A 25,853-nucleotide genomic window follows, 5' to 3' on the forward strand; every position below is an offset into this window, starting at 1 on the left:
GCTACATTAGGAAGAAGAAAAGTAGGGACAGAGAAACCCTCCCTGTTCAGACATACCAAACACTGATGTGCAGAGAAAGTGAGAAACTTCCTTAGGACAACAAGATTGCATAGTTGCTCACTGACAGGTTTCACTGAACCGATTTTTTCTGGCCTTGGTCAGGGCAAGGACGTAGATCTATACAGATTAACTGCTCTGGCAGTTACTACATTAAAACATTTTTCAGAAAGAGCATGCTACCATGAGACCCCATCTTAGTGTATTTTCACTGGCTTCCAAAGATTTGGATTAGGTGAGGAACACAAGTAAGACCATGATTTTGGATTCATAGCGCTGCTTTTTGCCACATGCATTGATATTCAGATAAATACATTAAGTGAGGGAAACCCATGTCAATAACTGTACCAAGGCATAGAAGAAGTGAAATCAGCTTCTTGTTCAATCATCCTCTTATGACCCACCTTCTTGTCTCCTGCAAGAAGGAAAGATACTTTCAGCCAGCTTCTCTGTTGGTCTGTAACTACAGATATGAATTGCTAGTATGCATCATAATCCCACTCACTCACTTGCCTGGACCTGGTGACTTGCTGGAGCACATGCTGCAGGCAGGAGTTTTCTTCCATAGTAAACTAGGATGTGAACTGGGTTGGTATGTGCCTACATACAGCCAGGACACAGCAGGTATGCACTGTATGTAACAGGTATGTTTGTGGGATCTGAAAAATGCATGTTTAAATAAAAGCAGCATTCATATGTTGCAGTTTTAACTGGATAATGCCATGGAAATTTTCAGTTGCTCCATAACATACTTGAAGGTGCTTCTCATAATCAAATTTTTCCTTAACACCTTGCTTTGCAGCTGCTGCTGAAGCCCAGGGAAAACACCAACCTTTGCCTGCAGAGCCACAACAACGCTCACTGTAACTATAGTGCCTACGTAAGAAAATAATAAAGGAATGCCAACGTTTTAACATACAAATTGCATTGCTGTTTTAACACCAGTAACAAAATAAGCGAAAGCAGTGCAGCTGTGACAAAACATTATGCAATGCTAAGAGCTGGGACCTTGGCCACAGATTATGGTGCTGTGATCTGTCATTTGGTAGATCCAAAAAACAACTGTGCCGCACCCCAGGTGGAACCAAAACGTGAGGACATGAAAAGCAGCGGAGAGCCTCAAAAACACAGTCCTGAATTGCTTACCCTGACGCCTACACGAACACAGGAGGAGAAATAAATCCTGATTTGTTTTTTGAAAGACAAAATAGTTTTAGGAGTGTAAAGCCTTCCCAACTTTCAAATGTGACTTGGGAAATGAAAACCAAAGAGCCTATGTTCCCCAAGTAGTTCAAGCACTTCTCATTTCCAGGTGGCTTCTCAGCCCTCCTCCCTAAGGAGGCATCAGGGACACGCAGTCCATCGACAAGAAGCACAGCGCCAGCGCAGTTCATCTGCCACCATATTTTCCAGCCCCACAGCTTGTTCTTCATCAGATGACCAGGTGCACATTTCTGCCTACCCAGTGAAAATACACGCCTCTCCCACTATACGCATAGACGCATACGTGTGTCCCTTTTACTTCACAGCGGTCCACAAGAAGTGGAATAGGCTACAGAGTCCTTCAGCACCTCCACGAGGGGCTTTGTTGCCCATCCTAGGGTTTAATTCACAACTATGCCCCAAACGAACTTCTGCAAATTCAAGAGATTTAACTTGAGGTGTCAGTGCGGCTGAGCAAGCGACTCCCTTGTTGCACCTGGGAGCAGCAGTTGTTTCCCTTCGGCAGCAAAAAAGCTGAATGAGCTTGTGGGACTGAAAAACTGCAAGTCCAGATTGAATTTTCACATAATTTTCTCTACAGGACTTTTAACAGCTCAGCAGCCCACTCATTTACTCACTGAGCAGACAGCAAAAGCTGAGGATATCACAATAGCTAAAACACACAGTTTTCACCAATTATTCAAATCTTAATTTTCCTCTCCCCTGGAGATTTTTAGCTACAGTTTGCATGGAACACTGAGAGCTAGAATAAAGAGAAGGGTTTTCTTAAATTTTTATTAACTGGTGTAGTTAATAAAATATAACTTCAGGTAGTAGCCTGTATGAACCTCACAGCAGGAAATCTCGCCATAGGTTGACAAGTAGGAAATCAGTTACCATGTACATTGGGAAACTACAGTTTAAAAGAATCTATTTAATTAAACTAAAAGTATTACAAATAGAGAACAGGAGGAGGAAAGAAATTATACTTATATAGGTATTCTAGATATTAGTATTACTTTCAAGGACAAAGGATTACTAAGATGATTTAATATATATTTGGAAAGAACCACGTGAGTATTGAAGATCTCTCTCTCTCCCCTCAGTTTCACACAAGTGCTCTTTCTAATTTAATTTGCAATCAAACTGCCCACATACAGATGTAAACCAGCAAAAAGGCAACCCAGAGAGATGCAGGTGTCACACCCAATCCCAAACAGTGGCAGAGGTGAAGCCATTGATCAGGCAGTATTTGAGGCAGTGATTAATGAATGTCAAAGGTTTCATTCAGAGAGCAGATCTGATAGCAAAAAGTCTTATGGGGGCCTTCACAGCTTGAGAAGTTGCTCTAGAAACATCAGGTGAACAGCATTTTCTTTTTTTTTTTTTTGATTCTCCCCTCCCCCCTTTCCCCAGATCTTTTTCAGATTGAAAATATTAGGAAAATGGATAGATAAAGCTTTAACAAGTATAAAGCTTGCAAAATTACATACGGTATCTTTATGTGCAAAAATGCCACTTAGTTGGGCTTTTTTTGGCTGAGAGCCATTCTTTCCAAATAACATTATCAGTGCCATGTTTTTCACTTCAGCAGAGTCCTAATATTTTAATCCATCTGAAGATTGCTCTTGTATTCCTGAATCATCTCTGAAAGAGACGTTTCCAAAACAGATGCAGACATTCACTGGCTTGGTACCACTGCCTTTGCAGATGAACAGAAAGCACTCTAAGTATAGGCAAGGCAGTGATATAAATTAATCTGAATGTTATCCAGCTGGCATTCGTATGTAATATGTAGTTATAAGGGCTGTTTGCATTGTAGTCTTGTAGATTAGCTTGTTGTGGAATAAAGGAGACCATTAAACTCTGTCCTGCTGCCCTAGCTGCATGGCACAGTGCACAGGTCAGGAGCAGATGTTGTCCAGTTAATCCCCAGTTATAAATAAATACGTGCCATTGTTATTTTCATCTCAGTAATTACGAGTAGCAGCTCACTGGATCAGGTAATGAAGTTAGGATGTTAAAGTCAGGAAGTAATGAGGTTAAATTCTCCTTTCAATTAGCATAAATGGCAGCTAGACTGGTAAATCTTCCACGAGATGAGATATCTAAAGATGCTCAGAAATACTCGTGCCTATGACAATTACGAAACTACTCAGCAATTTTCACAGATCGAGAACAAAACAGCATTGTGTTCCCTTTACACCAGGCTTGGTATCTCCGTTACCAAGCTGTATTACAGCTTTCCACTGCATTGATATAAATAAGAAAGTCCCCAGTTGCCTGCTCAGATCCATCGCTACAACTTATCACCTGTGCAGAAAATACAGCTGCCCGAAAGCAAGGCTCTCGAGGCAGGGTAATCAGAGCCAGGCAACAGGAGAAACAGTTTTGTTTTGCTCCTTGCACCACAGCCCGCAAGCACCTCTGTGGGCCACGCAGGAGGGACGCTCCCGGGGAAGGGAAAGGAGCCAGGACGTAGCCCACCCCCAGACACCACAGAGACCACTCCTCATTCAGAGGAAAACTTCGCGAAGTCTGAGTTTTGCCAGAGAACAACTCTGCCATGGAGCTTCACCCCTCCCACAGGAAAAAACATCCAAGCCATGGAAAATGATTTCTTTATCAAAGCCCTGAGTTATCTCAGTTAGCAAATCAGTTTTGCAAATTAACTGGAAAATGAATTTACCAGCTGAACATTATGCTTCTTGGCAATATTCTTTACTGCCTCCGCAATCACCCAGCCCTTGAAAACACCCTACTCCTTACTAACCTGAAGTGAGAGGAGATAAATCTAATAGGGTCTGCTGATGAATTGCAGCTGAGGGTATCAAAGGTTGAAAGCCTCTAAGAGGTGTCCTAGTTCCTGTCATCCACCCATTCTTCTTTCCTGTTAGTTATTGCTCCTGTTGGTTTGATACCCTTTCGCTTTAAAATATTTCCATTCCTACTTGTCTTCCTTTATTCCTTCAGAGTTGTCAAAATTGCCCTAAATCTCTTCTCAAAAGTTCACTTGCTCTTATAATCCTCTGCTCCTCACTTACTAAGGCTAGTCTAGTCTCAGAGGCTTAGCTTTCACTAAAAGGTGGATCTATTCTCTCAAATATAAAAAGAAGCACTGCCAGGATTAAGCAGTTACCCTTGTTTAACTAAAAAAAACCCCACATCCTAATGGCTATTTCAAGGAAAGGCTAAGTGATAGTCTTTGGAGGAGGCAAGAAGCATCAGCTGGTGTTTGATAGGCGTGTGTGATACACCTGAGGCACTTCCACAATCTGGTTGTGATCTACTCCCATGACACTTTTTGTTTCATTTAAATAACTGAGGTGACTAGGCATTAGCTAAACATTTCTTAGCACTGAATAACCTGTCAGGGAAGCAATGCCAGTCTTCAAAATTGAGTCATTTGTGATCAATTCAATCTATTACTAAAGAGCTGTTGTTGCTCTTTTGGGCAAACGTTGTGCATAAAAAACGAGGTGTGTCAAAAACCAGTAATGAAAAGGTAGCTGTCTTTGGTAAGTGGGTGGGAACCAAGTGACCCAAATCAGAGAGGGAAGCAATTAAGTTATGAGTCATAAATTTTCCCTGGAGAGGACCCAGAAGTGAAATAAACAAACATATGATACTGTGCTATAATCAGATCGCTATGGGACCATCTTGAATTAAAGTAGCCATGGTGATCTCTGGAAGCAGAGACAGAAGTTGTCAAAGTGGAGATAGGGAGTCAGTGGAGGGGAGAACTGATTGAATACAATGGGGAAACTGGGAGAGCCATATGAAAAAAATAGGACAAGGAATTACAATGAGAAGCCAAAACAGAGAGAGAGTAAAGTCAGTTTAAAGGAGGTGTTGCAGTACTGGAACTAGTAAGCAACGGCACCGATGTGGAAGTTGAGAGAAGAAGAGGACTGAGATTAGAAGAGCATCACTGCGCAGAGCCAGTGGGACAGGGGAGAGGGGAGAACAGTTAGGACTGTCTAAATGAGACTACATGAGAAGAAAGCAGGGAAAAAGAAACAAGACAAGGAAAGGCAGAGAGGGAAAGAGTAAGCAAGTCAAACCTGAAGAAAAAAGGAAAAAAGCATCCTCTCACCAAGAGCTTTGTGAAGCATGGAGCACAATGTACGAGCTGTATCAGCAGCTACATGTGAAACCCAGTGCGCAAGAGTATGTCCTGTCCACCTCATGCCTGACCACCCCTTCTCCACCCGCTGCTGCTTCCAGCGCCCATCACCTGCTTTTGAATACTGCTGGCAGTGTAGAGAGAGCAGGTAAACTATGCAACCCAAAGAGTCAAAACCCAGTGCTCCCGCATGAGTGTGAGCCTTTCCCTAAGCATCAACAGCTTTTAGATAAATTTAGGTTGTTTCTCCCAATACTATACCTGCCTTGTCAGCAAAGAATTAAGACACGTAACAAAGATAAAAGGTAAGGTTATTAATGCCAGATCTAATTTTTACTTACAGCATTGATACACAGTACCATTTGCTTTCCATCATGTATGCCTGCTGCTGCTCCATGCAAACAACGGCTCTTATTTCTTGTGCTGTATCAGAAAAATCTGCCTGTTCCAGGAATTGCCCGTCCAATATGCCACGGTGACACTATAGCCGTCAAGCTGGTCTGCTACTCAGCCACCTATGGACTGTGTATTTCCTTAAGCTGTAAACCGCATCTGCTCACAATATTTGTTTAGTATCACAACCACCTACAGTTTTCCGTAAGGTGCCTCAGTTTTTAGACAACTAACAGTTTAAAACCCAACGAGGCCTAAACAGATGTGTTTCTTTAATACCAGTTGCAGAATTTCTTCCAATTTTCTGACGACTTTTTCCCTGCCCTGCTCTAAAACGTGCACAAACACATGTGAACAGACTGTTAAAAGACTTCTTTTGAGAAACTGCGAGATATGAGATTTTAAAATCTCACCTTTCAGATTATAATGGTTCCAGGCAAGAAAGAAAAAAGTACCTGGAGACAGATTAAGGCTGATCAGTACATATCAACAATTTCAGGCACAAACTTTTGCAAGGAAACTGTAATAGCTCAGAACCAAGCAGTACAACACCCAGCAAACTTCTAATCAAGATTAAATTTAAGCCAAAAACCCAAACTTGTCAAGGTGCAGAAATGCAGTTAGAACATTCAAATAACCTTAACTCTGCAACAATAACTAATGTATTTCAGTATTTATAGTTGTAACTGATCTTTAAAGAACAGATTACATGATCTTAGTAATTTTATTTCATCTTCCGATGGTGGTGTCACAGACTGCTATTGCTTCGCAACAGTTGCACATTCAGGGCTGGAGTTACCTCCTTTATAACAGGAGAGCTGATTATCCTCATTTATTATATCATTGATTCTTTGCTCTGTTGTTATTTGTGATCTGCAGATACTCTCTACTATTGACTATCACTTTTATTTCCTTTGCTTGATAATTTGATTCAGCAGCTACCTGCCTCCAACCACCACCAGAGTAATATAGTAAATTAGTACGCTAATAACTAACAGGTAGTAACAAATCCTCATAGTCAGTGGGCCAGTCTCCTCTGTCCTTGCTTTATTTGTTTGAGTCCTCAGTGTTGCATGCTCCAAACTACATTGATTTTGGGTCTAGCTTTGTATAATCCACCTCTATTACTATGCTGTTCATATGAAGTGACATGCACCTGCTTACCCATGACTGCGCTGTGATTAATTACCACTTTTCAGAAATTCTTCAGGTGTAGACGCCTGAGTATAAGACAGACAAAAATCAAACCATTTTTGCCTTATGAAAATAAAGGTATCCAGGAGTTTCTATTATAGGAGAGATACAACAAAGCGGCTCTGTAAACTACTATTCAGGAAGAACATACAGATCTAACTTCAATAGGCTGTTGCTTATGTGCTACCCTCATAAAAACTGTCCTATTGGCAAGACTCATTACTAAAGAATGCTAGCAGCTGGAATGGATGTGTGCTTATACATTAATTTCCAGCACTTGTATATATTTCTCTATACAGGCAGGACATCTAGCATTGCTGATTACTAAAGTTGCTTGACATTTTTCATCATAAACCTTGTTTTCAGTTGCTTATACATTTTCAAAGGTACACACATTTGGAATAAAATTTTGCATGCTGATGTCCTCCTCAGATCTACAGAGATGCACAGTAAGAAAATTTCTTCCAGAAATTTGTAGCTATGAGGGTAAGGGAAAACCATGTTTTTTAACCTATTAAAGATTTCTGAAAACTTTTCCTTTTACCCCCCATGTTAATATGGCGCAGAAGTCACTATACTAAGCATATACCTTTTGCTGTTCCTGTAAAAGTACATTAAAATTCAGCTGACTTATAAGTCTCTCCAAAAAATTCTGTTTGATATGCTCATTTAAGACATCTTTGATTTTACCATCTAAATGCACACCAAATCCTATCTATGCTGAGCATGTTCCAGGCTGATGCTAAGACAGCCTTTTTCTGCAATACCGATCTAAGCTCTTCCTGGCTGTGCCACATCTGGGTGCCTCTCCTGGGAGCAGGAGGACTGTATCTCTGGGTATCTCCCCACTGTGCCAAGTAGCATGGAAGAGGAGAATATGAATCCACTGCCGATTTGCTCCTGTTGAAGGAAGAGATGAAGGCAGCTAGGGGGATTAGGAGCATGGGGTGGGGAAACAGAAGCCAGGACAAAACTAGGTAAGATGGTGAAGAAAAAAAACCTGTGATTTGTGGTCATAGGCTTGAGTAGAGAAGAATTTTGGGACAGCAGGTAGCAGAGCACCTGTTTCAGTCTTGCTAGGGCAGATGAGCACTTGCAGCTGCCTTCACGGTGGGAACACTATGCATGTACTGGGGGACTTGTATTCAAGCTCCCAATTAGGCAACCACAGGGAGATGGCAATGGGATTTATGGTCGGTCTACTGGCTCAAATTGTGTCCAGACAGGCAGGAGCTGGAACACATTACGGTCTACAGCCATCCAGTGGCCCTTGTGAACGTCCAGTTCATCATAGGCGAGGGTCTGTACCATCAAAGTGCCCAGTAAGCCTGGCATTTAGATTGTCAACTAGAGTCAAGGCAGAGTAGAGCAAGGCAAAGCTGCTGCAGATACCCACCATAGGAAAGGTCAGTGGAGGGATCCCACTGCCCAGCCAGTAGCTAAAATGCTAAATGTCTTTAATAAAAAGGTGTTTTAGCCCTTATGCAGCTAGGAACAGAACCTGCAGTTTGCACTGGGGCATATTCTCCGACTATTACCCACTTCTTAAGTTTTATTGTGTAACATGAGTAATGGAATTGAAATTTGGTTTGCTCAGACAGCTCACAACCTTGAAAATAATTATTTCATCCTAAAATTATCTTCAGAAACCTGAGATGGGGGAAAAAAAGAAAGAAAAGGACTCCTCCTTACCATTCCTGGCACTGAGTCATCTCTCATCCCATTGAAACCAACAGAACTATTTGCTCCATATTCATAAAGGCAGCCAGGATCCAGCCCAGAACAGGCAAGAACTTTATCTATTTACTTACAGTCAAACCCAGCAGTGCTATCTATCTGCTCTGCCTTTATGGACTGCAGTAAAGAAAGGACTGATAGGCAGCAATCCGAGCGAATGAGAGTTGGGGATGGGGGGTGTTTGTAACAACTTACCTATCTTTCATCAGGAGAAGGAAAAGCTGTTTGAGAGAGAGACGTTTTAGTCATGCAAAAAGCAAATTATAAGGGCTGCACTAAGATTGAGACTTTAATGAAATTCCAGAGCCTACAGGCATATAATGTTTTTATGTAAATCAGCTTAACAAGGCATTTTTCACCATAAGCATTAGCAAGTGAGCAATTTATTTGAGAAAAACTTGTAACCATCAAAGCATTTTTAACTGTGTGACAGTTGAGTCCATAATAACTGGAAAGCATGCCTAAGGTTTGCTCTCTGATCCTAAGCACTCATGCACATTGCATGAAAAACAACATTGCAGGCAAAATCAAACACATGGTTCACCTATTTATGAGGGAGATGATCTAAAATATCTTCTGAAATGCAACAATTACATCAGACTAAGTTTTTAAATAACACTTCTGTTTTAAAACTGCTCATCATCTTGGTTACAATGGATTCGACAGTTCTGTATCAAAATTGAATAGTAGAGAAAAAAATCTCTACGCTTCCAGTACACTGGAAATGACTTGCCTCACATGCAGAAAGCCATCTGTTTCACTGTATTAGTGTCCCCTTAGCTACATTAGAGTCACTGACAATATTCAGGAAAAGAATTTGAACTGGAGATGCAGTGTCTAACTGTGTTCTCAGTTACACCAATATATATTAAAAAAAGAACATAAGCAGATAGAAAATAAATATACAGAAACACTGACATCCCTGAGCTTTGTTCTGAGCGTCAGCAGAGGCACTGTGAAGGTGACTCAGAGACAACAGAGAAAGGTATAAACTCAAAACTATACAACAGCTAACAGCTCCACAAAACAGGAGGGGACAGGTAGAGCCGGGGACCACTTTCCTCTCTTTACTGCGATGTACAGCCACTGGATTGTCCCAGATGAAGCAAGCTCTTCTCGACTGCCCCTGTCGCAATATATCCTTTAGGCTTCTGGATATCAGGCCTGCTTCAAGGTAATTGTCTCCTAGAGCAGATGCTTGTGAACCATCAGCTCCTTGCTTTTATCAGGGCAACTGTAGTTTAAAGCCTTAATTAAATACATATGACTGGATTATGCCTTCAGGCACAGCCTTAAACAAGAGATAATGCATGAACTTCAGAAGCCAAGTGCCTCAAACACAGCCCTCTACATCACAACATGTTTTTATTCCCCTTGATCTCAAAATATGGGTGGACCAGGCATTGTTTTGGATTTATAGAAGCAGAAAATGACATCAGCCTTAGGATCAATGATTAGTATTTAGGAAGGTGCAAGCCATGGTAGCAGTTTAATTCAAGACACCTGCTACAGCACTTCTTAAGCCAGTCTTTAACCATGTCTGATAAGCAAAACTGAATTTCACATTAGAAACAGAACATTCCCGTGAGTCAGTCTTTCATTTTTTTTCCACAAAAAAGTTACCTTTGAAGACGTTAGTACCAAAACCAGCCATCACGGACCTCACCCTTCCCCCAGGTCCTCTTACACGTTACATCCTTTCATGGAATCATAGAATCATTAAGGTTGGAAAAGACCTCTAAGATCATCGAGTCCAACCGTCAACCCAACACCACCATGCCCACTAAACCATGTCCCTAAGCGCCTCATCTACACGTCTTTTAAATACTTCCAGGGATGGGGACTCAACCACTTCCCTGGGCAGCCTGTTCCAAGGCCTGACCACTCTTTCAGTAAAGAAATTTCTCCTAATGTCCAGTCTAAACCTCCCTTGGTGCAACTTGAGGCCGTTTCCTCTCGTCCTATCACTGGTTACTTGGGAGAAGAGACCAACACCCACCCTCCTTTCAGGGAGTTGTAGAGCACGATGAGGTCTCCCCTCAGCCTCCTCTTCTCCAGACTAAACAGTCCCAGTTCCCTCAGCCGCTCCTCATAAGACTTGTGCTCCAGGCCCTTCACCAGCTTCATTGCCCTTCTCTGGACACGCTCCAGCACCTCCATGTCCTTCTTGTAGTGAGGGGCCCAAAACTGAACACAGTATTCGAGGTGCGGCCTCACCAGTGCCGAGTACAGGGGCACGATCACTTCCCTACTCCTGCTGGCCACACTATTTCTGATACAGGCCAGGATGCTGTTGGCCGCCTTGGCCACCTGGGCACACTGCTGGCTCATGTTCAGCCGGCTGTCAACCAGCACCCTCAGGTCCTTTTCCTCCAGGTAGCTTTCCAGCCACTCTTCCCCAAGCCTGTAGCGTTGCCTGGGGTTGTTGTGACTGAAGTGCAGGACCCAGCACTTGGCCTTGTTGAATCTCATACAGTTGGCCTCAGCCCATCGATCCAGCCTGTCCAGGTCCCTCTGCAGAGCCTTCCTACCCTCGAGCAGATCAACACTCCCGCCCAACTTGGTGTCGTCTGCAAACTTACTGAGGGAGCACTCGATCCCCTCGTCCAGATCGTTGATAAAGATATTGAACAGGACCCGCCCCAGAACTGAGCCCTGGGGAACACCGCTCGTGACCGGCCACCAACTGGATTTAACTCCATTCACCACAACTCTTTGGGCTCGGCTGTCCAACCAGTTTTTTACCCAGCGAAGAGTGCACCTGTCTAGGCCGTGAGCCGCCAGCTTCTCTAGGAGAATGCTGTGGGAGACAGTGTCAAAGGCTTTACTGAAGTCCAGGCAGACCACATCCACAGCCTTTCCCTCATCCACTAGGCAGGTCACCTGCTCATAGAAGGAGATCAGGTTGGTCAAGCAGGACCTGCCTTCCATGAACCCCTGCTGGCTGGGCCTGATCCCCTGGTTGTCCCGCACATGGCTTGTGAGCACCCTCAAGACGAACCGCTCCATAATCTTCCCCGGCACCAAGGTCAGGCTGACCGGCCTGTAGTTCCCCGGATCCTCCTTCCGGCCCTTCTTGTAGATGGGCGTCACATTGGCAAGCCTCCAGTCATCCAGGACCTCCCCTGTTAACCAGGACTGCTGGTAAATGATGGAGAGTGGCTTGGCAAGCTCCTCCGCCAGCTCCCTTGGGTGGATCCCGTCCAGCCCCATAGACTTGTGAGCGTCCAGGTGGCATAGCAGGTCGTTACCTGCTTCCTCTTGGATTATGGGGGGTTTATCCTGCTCGCCGTCCCTATCTTCCTGCTCAGGGGGCTGAATACCCTGAGGATAACTGGTCTGGCTATTAAAGACTGAGGCAAAGAAGGCATTAAGTACCTCAGCCTTATCCTCATCCTGGTGGCAATGTTCCCCCCCACATCCAATAAAGGATGAAGATTCTCCTTGGCTCTCTTTTTGTCATTAATATATTCGTAAAAACATTTTTTGTTGTCTCTCTATGACAGTGGCCAGATTGCGTTCTAGCTGGGCTTTTGCCTTTCGAATTTTCTCTCTGCATGACCTAACAAGATCCCTGTACTCTTCTTGAGTTGCCTGCCTCTTCTTCCACAAGTGATAAACTCTCCTTTTCTTCCTGAGTCCCAGCCAGAGCTCCCTGTTCAGCCAGGCCGGTCATCTTCCCTGCCCGTTCTTCTTACAGCACATGGGGACAGCCTGCTCCTGCGCCTTTAAGACTTCCTTCTTGAAGAACATCCAGCCTTCCTGGACCCCTTTGCCCTTCAGGACTGTCTCCCAAGGGACTCTCTCGACCAGTGTCCTGAACAGGCCAAAGTCCGCCCTCCAGAAGTCCATGGTTGCGGTTTTGCTGGCCCCCCTCCTTACTTCACCAAGAATCAAGACTTCTATCATTTCATGGTCGCTAAGCCCAAGACGGCCTCCGACCACCACATCTCCCACCAGTCCTTCTCTGTTTGTAAACAGCAGGTCAAGCGAGGCACCTCCCCTGGTAGGCTCACTTACCAGCTGCATCAGAAAGTTATCTTCCAGGAACCTTCTCGACTGTTTCCTCTCTGCCGTGTTGCATTTCCAGCAGACATCTGGTAAGTTGAAATCCCCAAGAGAACAAGGGCTAGTGATTGTGAGACTTCTGCCAACCGCTTGTAGAATGCTTCATCTCTTGTTACTCTGCAAACTCTCCCAGTCAGAAGCCCTATCTATTCACATTTTCAAGTGCTAAGCTCTCTTCAGTCACTATAAGAATGCTTTACAACAGTTTCTTTGTGTTTAGCAACCAGACCATGCAATATTAAAACACACAGTATTCACTCTGATTGGGAGCTATTACAGTCAGTCAAGCATGTGCCATGGAGCATACAAAGAGAGTGTTGCAATTAAGTCTTTGGGCAACAAGATGTGAATATTACCAAGAAAAAATCCTTTGCACTTGAATGTAGAAGAGAAGCCAAGAGCTTAGCACTATTAATCACAATACTATAATAAGGGCTGCTTTTCTTTTTTAATACATTTATCACACTTCAGAATCAGTATGCACACATTTCTTGTCTCTACTGCATATCTAAAGATATTTTTAGCCTAATATTTCCATGACAACACAGCAAGAAATGGTCAATTTGATAAGATGGCTGAATAAAAATTCAAAATGTTTGTAGAAGCAGCTTCCTGGTGCTCAAATTGTTTCAGTTACCCACTATACTAAGCACATTATTGTTTGTTGCTCCTATTTCTAATCATCAAATTAAAAAACTAATTTTGAGTGATTAAGAGAATTACGCATCATGTTATCATACAACTAAGACTGTTCATTGCTGTCATAGTACGAACACCCTAGTACAAGTAAAAGACGACAGCAAAACGCTACTTTAGATTGAAGTAAGAGCTCCCAGCAAAGAGTAAGAAGAGATGTTGTGGTACTCGCTTAGGCAACTGGTAATAGGTTACATGTACCAAGAATGCGATGACAAGTATGACAATTTAAACTCTTGGCTTTCGTGATTCTACCACAGAGCAAAACTATTTGCAGACAATTTTGGAAAAGAATCACTTGCAAAGTCTGGAAGACCAAAATGAAGGCCAGTATTCCAGGCAATGGCATTAAAGGCAAGGAAAACGTACAAGGGAGCAACCCAAGGAAAAGCATGCACCTCTCCCTTCATCTCAGGATTATTTGGCCTTATTTGCAAAGCACCTAACAGGTCTACACAGCGGGAGGAGAAAATGAGGACACTTGCACCTGTGTTTTGGCACTGTAACTCTACTGAAGGCAAAAGACAGACACAGCACGATAACGGCGCAATGGAGATTGGGATCTTTGGCACATTGGTTCCTGGATTCACATAGCCATCTTGCAAATATTTTATTCCTTTCCACATTCCTTCTTTGAGGAAAGGAAATGAACAGCAGCAAATGATATGTAATTCTATCACTAAATACTTGTTACATTATTAAATACAAGTATGAGATGAACAGCCTTGCACTGTAATTACCCAATGACCAAAATCCCCCAAAGTTCAGTTGTTCTGAAAAACAGCGTTCTTTGAGGTCTTTTCTCAGGTCACCAAAGACTTACCTGGGTAGGTCTTGTAAGCATTAATTAAACAGAGGAAAAGAGACTTCTGTGTCTTCACAACGCAGAACCGTTCTCTTGTTTACACATCCAAAGCATTTATAATTAATTGGGTTCGCCCACTCAGAACCATGAGTCTTGAATAAAAGCTGCATGCCAGCTATGCTGCCGAGGTATGGGTTTTTTCCTCTCCTCTCCTTTTAGTCTTACGAACGCTTTGCTTTACAACAGCAGGGCCTATCTTCCTTCCATTTGCTGAGAAACCACAGGCAGAGAAAGTGCGCTCACATCCTTTGGTTCTCACAGAGGCTTGTGAGCCACACCGCTGGCTGGCAAAACCCTGTTAGTGTGATGCCTTTGCAAACACAGTGCTGCATCTGGGTATAATGGATAAAAACTTGGCCTTATTCTTTTAAAACAATGCTGCCAGAGTTCATCTCCTGTGTACCGCTGCTAAGCTCAACAGGGATGGGAGTGTGTTTACTTTTTCCAGTGAGGACTGGTAAAAGAAAAATAAACTAAAAGCCCAGGTTAGCTGGGACAAACAGCCCCTTTTTTAGGTCTTCTCTTTCTCTGCGACCATGCAATCTCAGCAGATCAGAGGATCATGGATGCTGATCACCAACATACGACATATTGTGAAGAGAAAAGCCCTTGGCATTCCAGCTTCACGCACTCTGATGAGCCCTATTATCATGGTTTCTACTCCAGTACCAGCTCACATACGGCCTGACTGTGGGCCACACGCTGCAAGTTTCAAAATCACTGCTGCTTTACATGGTGCTGTGCACATATGCCATCACCTCCGCTTTGAGGGACAAAAAACGGGAGGAGGAACTGCAGCTGGCTGCAGGGATGGAGATGCCTGCAGCAGTGGGCACCTCCTTTCACACATGGCATGGACCGTTCCTTCCTCAGAGCTGCTCAGGCCTCTGTTTGACAGTGAAGGGAAAGCAGCGCATCCAACTCCTTTTTTAGGAACTGTGACTGTGCTTTAAGTATGTTTTCATGTATTTGTGTACTGTTAATAACACCAATACCTGTCTATTGCTGCTGATAGTATATGGACTGTGCACAGTAACAGGCTATGTATAAGCTGTGAGCTTGGTCCTACCAAGACTCAGCAAGTGAAGCTCCTTTTCTGGAAAGCAATTCACAGGCAATTCTTCCTAGAGAGATGATGTCAAGTTGTGTCCAAGATCTCAAAGGGACAGAAAGAAGCTGCCCACATCTCATGAGGAAGGCTCTGGAGGGCTCAGGATCAGAATCAACTGAGGAAGATTTACATCAGAATGAGAATTAAGGCTAGAGTTCAGATTTAGATCTACAATTCTATACGATGCTTTCTGAAGATCAGTAAGAAGGAAAAACGTACTCATTAGAAAAATTACATTTTTAGCAGGAACCATTCTGCTTTTGACTGTAGTTGGATTCACAACCGTATGGGATGTTGGAACACAGCACTGAGCCTCTCTGCTCTCTTTTACAAAGATGAGGACAGACCCAGCAAACACTGCTGCTCTTCTGAAGCTTGCCCACAAAGTCATCTTCTACAGGAAGCACACTATGGGACTTTTGTGATTCACTTTTCAATTTCGACTGTAGAAGCAGAAAGCAGGTAATTTTGCTGCATTTGGTTCAGCCACTCGACAGTGAAGGATTTCTTACATTTTGCCTTGAGATGGCCTGTATGTAGCTACTCACCCATTCAGAAAACTCCTATTCACAAGGGCATTTTGAATAGGTGCCACTGCTACAGTGCCTATTGTTAATTTCCCTGGGAATTTATAAGACAAAGCACAAGCTATCAAGAAGAAAAAGATCAAAAAGCTGCTAAGAAAGAGGTATTATACCTGTTATTACTTCTCACCTTAGAGTTCCCTCTGCAATCTCCTATTACGACAACTTATTTTTTCTTTTCTAAAATACCAACTTCTGTTCACCATTTATTTGCAATCTAATAATTAGGGGGGCAAACTGCTGTAATCGCAAAATGAAACATGACTTTTTAAAACCCAGCAATTCCAAAAGTATCCTACTTGATACTGGTAGAAAGAAGAGGCAACAAATGGGTTACATTAAGTTGAAAGGCAAAATAAAATATCCTGACTGTAAAAAGACCAGTGAATCTAATGATGAAAGCACTGGATGAGTGTATTTGTTTTCAAGTGCAATAAAAACATGGAACTGTGGGGAAAAAATTACTATGAATCTCCATTTGTGCAGCTTAAAAATTACTATCTTGTAACATATACTAGAATAGCAAGGAACAGAAATAACTGCATTTAAACAAGCAAGAGGACAAAGAATCATAGGCAGCCTGGACAAGATACTGCAAGAGTGAGGAAGGTTTACTCTCTCACAAAATATATCAAGATGTACATGGGGAGATTGTAAAAAATGGTCTTAAAATAATTTTTATTCCTATTGATTATAAAACCGTACACAGATGCCAGTATGTTCGTCATCTGAAGGTGTCTGCCAGGTGGCTGGCACATTCTCTCTGGCTTTGAACTTCACTGCTGGGACCCATGGTGCAAGCCGCAGATGTTCATTTTGTTGGCTGGGGCTGACATTTGCAAGCCTTCAGCGCTGCCATCCCGACAGCAGTAACTCCTGGCTTGCTCAAGCCCACCCAAGCTGAAATTGCTGCAGTCACACACACAGGTGACAGACAGGAAACTTTTTTTTTTTCTTAATAGTAAAGGCTAAGGTCTCCAACCACAGCATGCTCAATCCCACGGCATTTGCTGCACTGTGAAAAGGAAACCCTAACGCAAATCATCAATAGCCTGAGCAAGATCTAACAGCTGTTATGTGACAACACACAGCGGGATGACTATACAGTCCAGACTGCAGATAACCTAGACTATTTTTAAAACACTGTTTTTCAGAAATAAGCTAGCAGAGAACCTAGACAAAATCAAAAGCGGAGGTAAAGGGCATCTGAAAAAAGGAAGTAGTAGTGGAGAAAAGATTATTCCAGAGTAAATTCCCTTCAAATCACCTGCACATTTATAATAAGTATAAATTAGCAATAGTACTTAAGTGTGTATTATATATGTTTTTTTCCCCCTAATTTGCCAGTTATATACATAAAAATATGACATTTAATCCTAATCTTGGCACTCACATTCATGCCTCCTATAGCCCCATGCAAGAGATTCTCAACCTTTTAGTAGTGAGTGCCCTATATGTGGCAACATTGAAAAAAGGAAAATGCTGTGTCTCTTCCTTGCAGTCTGGAAGACAGATGTCAGCTTCCTGCGCCTGCGGTAAGGCTGAAGACTTCAAGTGTCCTGCAGAACCTGGGCCACCACTTTGCTGTCTCTGGCAGGAACATGCTGGGCATTCAGATGAAATGCTTCGACGCCAGGAAACCTGGGTGCTGTTCGAACCTCTGCCACTGACTTACTGTAGTAGTTCCACTCTTTCTGACTTACTTTCCTCCTCTATAAGATGAAGAAAATCATAATTCTGGCAATCCAACCCAAAGGAGAAAGGAATATGAGTGTTTGCTAGTCCTTCCATAAGCCAGTTTTCGTAATAACAGGGCTGCTCTTTAGTCATAGGAGAAAAGTATTCCCTTCTGCAAAGCAATGCTTATGACGACATTCAGTAGGGGCCCTAACAAAGTGTATTAGCATCTGGGAGCGTAGCAGCTCAGTAACAGTTAAATTCCCAGCAGGTATATGGTGCAGCTGGTCAATGTGCCTCTGTAGAGGTGAGGCACTACATGCACACTTCTCTACTGACCTGAAGGGATTAGATTGAGCAGGTCATCACAGGATTTAGCTCTACTTATTAATTAAGCTGCAATCAGTCAGGTAACGCTAAAATTGAAAAGTACATTTCAAATTTCTTTTAAAGTATTTATTTGTTCAGATCTACCCTACACCTATTTTCCCTTAAATCACAGACAGTTTTATACTTTAAAAAACTCCTGGGCTGTACCCTGTCACTCCCAGTATTATAAATCCCACTGAGAGAGCATGGCATTCAGACAAGCCCTGTATTTGGCACCTTGCCCAGCAATCACAAATGAAGAAGGAAGGAATGGAAAGTGAGACTGAAAGTTACTGGCCTAACTGGCTGGTTGTAGGTGCCTATAGCCAACACAAAGAGGGAAAAGACCATCTACTATGGAAGGAAAGCTCTTTTGGGATGCAGTCACGTACAACTAATGCAATAACAATAACAGGCGTACCCCCACACAAACTCTTTCTGCCCTTTCCACATAATGTACTGCAGATGCATTAACCAAACAGTTCCTTTACATCTTCTGGTGGGGTTTCACCAACATCAGGGGAATTGTCCCCCTTTTACACAAGCTGTAATAGCCTCTTGAAACCAATCTCATTTGTTGAGATGCTCAAAAACACATGCGGGCCACCCCCCATCCGATCTTCACAATTCTGTAGCTTATATGTTTTAAAACACAACTCGCCAAGAAGGTCATACAAAAGTATTTGCAGGTCAAAAAAGAATCTATAAAAAAAAATACTGTAAATGTGTGTGGGGGGTTGCGAGTATCCTTCTTATTAACTATCACCAGTAAACATGTCTTTTTTGGCAGCGTTGAGAGCTGACAAAGAAAGGGCATCGAACAGAGCCATGAATGAAGTTTTGAGACCACAGGAGAGCAACAAGCTGTCATACTGATTTGAGTTTTTCAATTCTAAGAGGAGAGATAATGATTCCAGGATGGGTTTGCAATAGATTGGTTTGTAGGGTTTTTTTTAACTCTGCTACCTCTGGGAATTTCTAGTCTGAAAACCAAATACTTGAACACTCACCTGCTGTGAACTGGCATCACCTCACATAAACTAATGGATCCATCCTAGTTCATGCACACAAAATACCCAGCCTCTTGTTTTTCAAATAGAGATCCTTTACTAGCACACGTATATTCCAGATCTGAAGTTTCAAATAGGCTCTGAGGATACACAAATTTACCTCCTAGCAAAAGGCCAGCATAAGATGTGCATTTTTACCATGTCAGTTTGGTCTGTCAAAGAAAGTATATGTGCATGTCCATTGTCCACCTGTATAATGCTGTCGAGGACATCCAACTACCGAGACTCCAAAAGAGGTAAATGTATTTCCAGTATTGTCTTATAGTTTTGATGGTTCATTTTTCCACCTCCTTGATGGCTTGGAGAATATACCTACCATAAAGTGACTGTCATGACCTCAGAGAGGGCTGGCAGATACTACTTTGAGTCAGCTGCCAGCGTGCAGGAACCTTTATGTTAGCCTTGACAAGCCATGGCTCCTAAAATGAAAGTGTTTTGAAGGACTAAGTAACTTTTAGTCCATAGCACAACAAAAAATGCTTACAAATTTTTTGTTTAATTTATCTTTTTAAATATTTTCCAACATCTAGACTATATGGCTCTTCCACACTAGCTGTGAAAAGTCTAATTCATCTCGTTAAAGCCAACAGAAAAACTCCCACTGATTTCAGTAGATGGAGACCACACCTACCTCTTCTCATTTTCCTTCCAAAAGAAATAGTCTCCTCAGCTGTAATCTGATCTTTTCACATGCACATGTCACTCAGTCCTGCTGCCCTTCTCCAAAATATTTCTAAAGCTCCTGCCATCTTTCTGTTTGAAAATAGCCAGGTAAAGAAAAAAAATCTGCTAAATGCACTACCAACTGGGTTTATATTCCACAGCACATTACATGCATAGGTTAGCTAAATCATTTATGCATGTTACAGAAGTATTGCTTAGCATTTCACTGCATCTCAAATGCAACAAATTTATGAAATTTAGAAAAAGAAATAGATCTGCTAAACCAAAACCAGATTCTATTCTCCAAACTGCACAAAACCTAAATCGGCTAGTTCAGAGGCAGAAACTTTATCTTTGCATGTATTACATATATTTAAAAGGTTTCCACTGAGTCATTTTCTAACAGAAGAAAGCACAATATGAGATTTTTAATCCATCATAGAAGCTCAGCGCACTTCATAGAGAAGCAGTAATTACAGAGGTGCCTGCTAGCAGTGCTACTGTTAAGGCTGTATCGGGGGGTTCATTATTAACTCAGTTTTTATGATTTCACAGTTCAGTCACAAAACACCCATGTACTGGCCTTAAACCACCATAGAAAATTTCATCCCAGAAGCAATTTATTTAGTTACTTTTTTTCCTTGTAAAAGTGCAAAGAGAAGAAGGGAATTATATCAAATTTTCCTACTTTTCTATGAATATATACCAGGGAGAGCGTTAATAATCTTAAAACAGCAAATTCTGACACTCTTGGGTGAAATCCTTATCCTGTTTAAATTAACAGCTAGTTCTCTCAACTGCAGCAGGGACAGGATTTCAATCTCTGAGTTCTGGAGAAGTTCAGATCCTGCTGTCCACGGAGCTGCTCTGCAAGAGCAAGTGCCTCCTCCTATTTTATTTATGGCCTTCTTAAGCCTATTCCAGTTGCAACACAACTCAAATTAGCTCAAACCCCACTGAAAGACATCGGTGTAGATTATTACACTCATGTAAAGTCACACATCTCCCTTTTTTGAGCATTGCTAAGTGTTTCTGATACAACTAGAGATGGGATCTTTTGAAAGAGATGTTCTAGAGAACAACTGGAAGCCCCCTCCAGACGGCTGCTCACAGCTCGCAAAAGACAATTCATACAAATCAACACTGGCTTAATCTCCGTGCTTTCCCCAGACACAACCACCACTGACAGTGTAGTATAACATGCACAGCGCAGGCTACTAGAGTTGTAAGAGCTCTGCTCTCCTATTGACTGAGTATAACGGGGGATTTACAAACAGTACTGAGACTTTTGTAAATCTTTTTGAAGAAGGACCATCTTTTGCAACAAGGTTGAAAGCTGGCATGAGTTTCCAGGATAAGACTTTAAACTAAGCTTTTTGTTTGAATTGATTCTGCCTATGAATCCTCTGCCTTTGTAAGGTAGAAATCATGGGAAACTTGGTTATCTGCTCAATTGCCACCTACTCTTCAGTCAGGGAAAGCAACATAGCTGCAGCTGAGATTTCTCCTGGCTAAGTTTCATTTTCTTTCCCTCAAAAGTCAGAGAGAAATTCGAATGGAAAAGCAGCATGAACCCACATGAAAATTCCCTCTGCACCAGAACGTGATCAACAAAAAACACAGGTCAGAGGCTTTCTGTTAAGGTCCCACAACTGAGCCCCACACATCTGAAGTCTCTAGGTAACATGGGCTGATTCAGCCCCAAATGCTTGCTTACATTAGCTAGCCTAGTAAGACACTGAGGCCTTTAGCAATAGCACCTGGAGATGATCTAAATGACCAGGATTGGAGCAAGCAATACAGTAATTACAAGTGATTACAAGGCCAGTAATCAAACAGTCATTCCAAAAATGGTGTGGTGGTGAGAGGACTTCTGTCAGAGAGCCAACACGGACAACTAACTGAGGTAGCATTGTCTTAAACAGCACAGATGACTCTGCTGTGGTTGTCTCTGAACTGAGCCCCTACAATCCAGAATGTCACTATATGCCTTTTCTTTTACATTTTCACCTTAATACAAAAAAGGTACATGATGGGTTCTCCAAAAAATCTGAGGAGGAGTCAGAGAAAAGAAGAAAAGAAAGGATAAAGTAAGTTTACTTTCTCATTTTTGTGACATGCCATGCATAGACTCCATGCAGTTCACAAAGGGAAAGGAAAATGGTGAATCTATTAGCTATGTAGATTTAATATTCCTCACAGGCAGCTCCTAAAGCTTACCATAATATCCTGTAAACAGGAAAACATTTGAAAGCCTGAATCTAGAAGCCTGCTAATTACAGAACATCACTTACATGTAAATCAAGAAATCCTAAGCAAGCAGAGGGAAGGAAGTAGTTCCATCTCTCCCCACGACTACAAGATGCCACAGTGACAAACCAAAAAAAAAAAGTAATTAGTGTTTTGTAAGTGAGCTGGCTGGCTCGTTCCACCTCAGGCAAACACCTTTATCAATAGGAACAGGAAAAATGCACCTCTTGGAGGTCTCTAGGCTAACACAGCCTGTAGAGGTTCAAAAGTCAGAAATAAACGTTAGGTACTATACCTGAGAAGCTATGGAGAATTATTCCTTGTTGTAAAGCAAAATCTTAATAATGCACTTGTATTCTGTTTTAAAGAAATATATTTTTTCATCCTTAAATCTCGTCTAGCAATTAAGCAGACAGACTAATCTAATACACTGTAGGCATATTGCTTTTTGGTGTGGTAAATCTGATGTTCAAGTGTTGCCCGACAATCCAGGAAGGTTAATCACATGTCAGTTTGTGTGGGTTCCCAGGTACCTCTGGAGTAACCCAGAGTTGCCAGGTTATAAAGCAATTTTACCCTCAGGAAGTGCTGCTCAGCAGCTTGGATAAACAGCAAGTTAGTAGGAAGACAAACTGAGACTCTGAAATCTCTACAAGCCCCTGGTAGACCTTGATGTGTTCCAACTGTAGGCTTATTTTAATAGAGTAGAAAAGGAGAAGCAGAACTGCAGTCACATACCTGTAACGCCTGTGCTAGACAACGGCAGTGTTAAGAAACTTTTCTGTGTGTAGATTGATTTTTGAAGCCAGAGGCAGGAGAGAGGTGTCCACGAGACATGGGCTGCACCAAAAGCTGCTTCCCTTCCTAGGATCTGCCTGCTGAGCTCAGAGGGACCCTTGAAAGCCAAGAGCCCTTACCCACAAGCTGCCTGGGAAAGCTCCCTGGTGCTCCTCTACCGCAAAAACATTGCATGTTTTTTCTGAGTGCTTTTCCCCCCTTGGGTTTGCACTCTCTACTTCGCTGGTTTTCTACTTCTGCCACTCAGAAGTCTCTGTCTGGGGGAACACTGCTGGCAAGTTACAACCACCACAGCTTAAATTCTGATACACGTGCATCGCCCATCTTATTTCTAACCCCAGCTACACCTCCTGCTTGCAACATAACACCAACACACTTCATAATCAAAATCGATTTTGTTTCTTATGGTGTAAATTATTTTCTTTAAAAAAAAAATCCATTCCTGATATCTTTGTGCGTTTTATTTATAAGATAATTATTTCCCCCCCCCCCCCCCCCGATATTTTTAAAAAAGTTATTTTTAACATTTCGTTTTTGGATCTTCCAATGAATGGAAATCATTATTGAACTTGTAAGGTATCCCAGCCATGCAAAAGAAATGGGTCAGGAAAAAAATAAAACTGAGAGGATAGAGAAAGATCGTCTTTGAAAATGAAGTAAGACTTGTTCCACTTTTGTATTTGAGGTTTAGGTTACATCATTATTATTATTATTTTCTGATTAGGTGTAAGAAAACAAAAATCACAATGAGGGTAGTCAAACACTGGAACAGGTTGCCCAGAAGAAAACTCCATCCTTGAAGACAGTTAAAACTTGACTAGGCAGGGTCTAGAGCAACCTGCTCTAACCGGACCTGCCTTGAACCGGCAGTTGGACCAGACTACCCAAGATCATTGAACGATGGTATTCATACCTTTCTTATAGCGTGAAGGAGCCACTAAGATGAAACAAGATTATCCATATATGCAGTCTAATCATGGCAAGCTGCCTTAAAACAGCCCCGGAGTGAGAAGCAAACAGACCTGTAGCTCTTAATCTCAGGAATGAGTCTAGAGCTAAAAGTGAGCTGTGACAGCTCACCCCAGGTAAGTAAGCCCCTCACCTCCCCACATCTCTGCTTCTGACTGCTTCAGAAGTGAACAAGTACCTGCCAGGCACACAGGCTCTGCTGCCAAGGAAAAGGAAGGGTCTGGAATAAACACTGCTGTCTACTCTTAGAGGTCTCACTGTAGCAGCTGCTTTTGGTAAAGAAGACTTGGAAAAAAATCCACAGGCAGGACAACTTTTAAAGAGAGAATGCATAATGAAATTAGCATAGATAATTTTATGGAAGGGGAAGGACAGAAAGAAGCATCATCATGGAAATTTAATTAACAAACAATTACAGGAATAGTATCTATTTCAAGGTTGTTTTTTTATTTTTTTTTATAAAAAGCTATTAGCACTGAGATATGGGATATATATTATACCTGCTACTAATGGGGTAAAGTGAACATCTAAAGTATTGAAAGGGTTGGAGAATAGCTTGGACGTATAAAACACTATTTGTCTGAGGCTCTCAAGATCCTATTACCAGTATCAAAGACCTTGCAGAAAGATGGTTCTGCTGGGCAAAAGTGTTTGAACCCTGCAGGGAGACAGTAATTCATCCCTGCTGACCTTCTGCTTTCTGAGCAAGTCTATTCTGGATATAAATGGTGTTCTTGACATCTGGCAGTCCTATAGCAGGAAACCCTGGACCAGGAGTAAGATGACAACAGGGCTACATTCAGCAGCTAGTTAGCAAGAAAAGCCAATTATCAAAAGGCTTCCTGCATCATATATGCACTTTTTCAGAAGCAGGGCGAGTTACTACAGCACTACACCACAGATATAACTCTGCCTTCCTCATGGAAGGTCAAGTAAGTTTTTCTGTCTAATAAAATTGTCCAAACACCACTGTATGAGTTGTCCAAACACCAAATGCCATAACCACTTCAAGGCGCCGAAACTGGACAATGACATAGCAGGGTTACAACCACATTTCTGTATTACGTGAAGAGATTTATCCTCCTTTATACTGAGATTTTCCTTTGCCATGATGGACATCTAAGAAGAGCCCTTCAGATGCTTCACTACTGCAGAGAGGTATAAAAGAGCCTTTCTTTTAGATGTGAAGCAAACTCACTGCCTCCATAAACTATGAAAAATGTTATCTTTAATACATACGCTCTGAGTTCTGTTTTAATTAATTACTTTCACAGTATGCTTTAACAGGATTACATAAAAATCCATAAAATTCTCCAAAATTAGAAATGGTAAATTATTGACACTGATCTATGCTTTAGGACCTTTAAACTAGTGATGGGCTTGGTCAATAAACTGCCTGCTGAGTTTGCTCTCTCAGGCAAGCCCTTGAGGCAACTTAGCCTTTGCTCAGAGACCCATGTCCTTGGGGATCTCCTCCATCATCAGAAATGTTCAAGTTTGATGGTGCTGAGATCTGACACCAACAAGACAGCCTCCTTCCTCCTGAATAATTTTGCATCCATGAATTGAACTTATATCCTTAATTATAAAAACCTGAACACAGTACTTTTTTTTTTTTTTAAATTTAATAAGAAAGTAGCTGAAACAAGGCTCAGTACCTTACCACTCTTTTGGAGTAAATATGACCTTTTGATGCACATGCTGATACCCTTCCAATCACAGCTGCTTCCTATTTCCACTGAATTTGTCTCCTGTTTTTCTACAAAGATTAAACCACTTGGGCCGAAGTCTGCACCTAGGCTCTGTGTACATGGTTGTATACGAAAGGTGCTGGGCCTGATGGCACGCAGAGGCTGCATGCAAGCAATTCCTACTGAATTCAGTGGGGACTAACTTCGCTTGCAGCAGCTTCAGAAACATGCCCAATATAAGTATCCAAGGGGAGAGCAGAGGGGCCCCTGTGCAATGGAGCAAAGAGAGGGGATCTGTCTTCCAGGGCAATTCCACCAAATCCCTAGACAGC

General features: G+C 42.2%; 1 protein-coding gene across 1 annotated transcript in view; it reads right to left on the reverse strand.

Annotated features, from left to right (window-relative positions):
• HECW1 (HECT, C2 and WW domain containing E3 ubiquitin protein ligase 1) overlaps positions 1-25,853 on the reverse strand; it is a 190,265-nt gene that overhangs the window by 138,693 nt on the left and 25,719 nt on the right. The gene's annotated exons all lie outside the window — the stretch shown is intronic.

This window comes from Calonectris borealis, chromosome 2, assembly GCF_964195595.1.
Source record: "Calonectris borealis chromosome 2, bCalBor7.hap1.2, whole genome shotgun sequence".
In the NCBI taxonomy this organism is placed as follows: Eukaryota; Metazoa; Chordata; class Aves; order Procellariiformes; family Procellariidae; genus Calonectris; species Calonectris borealis.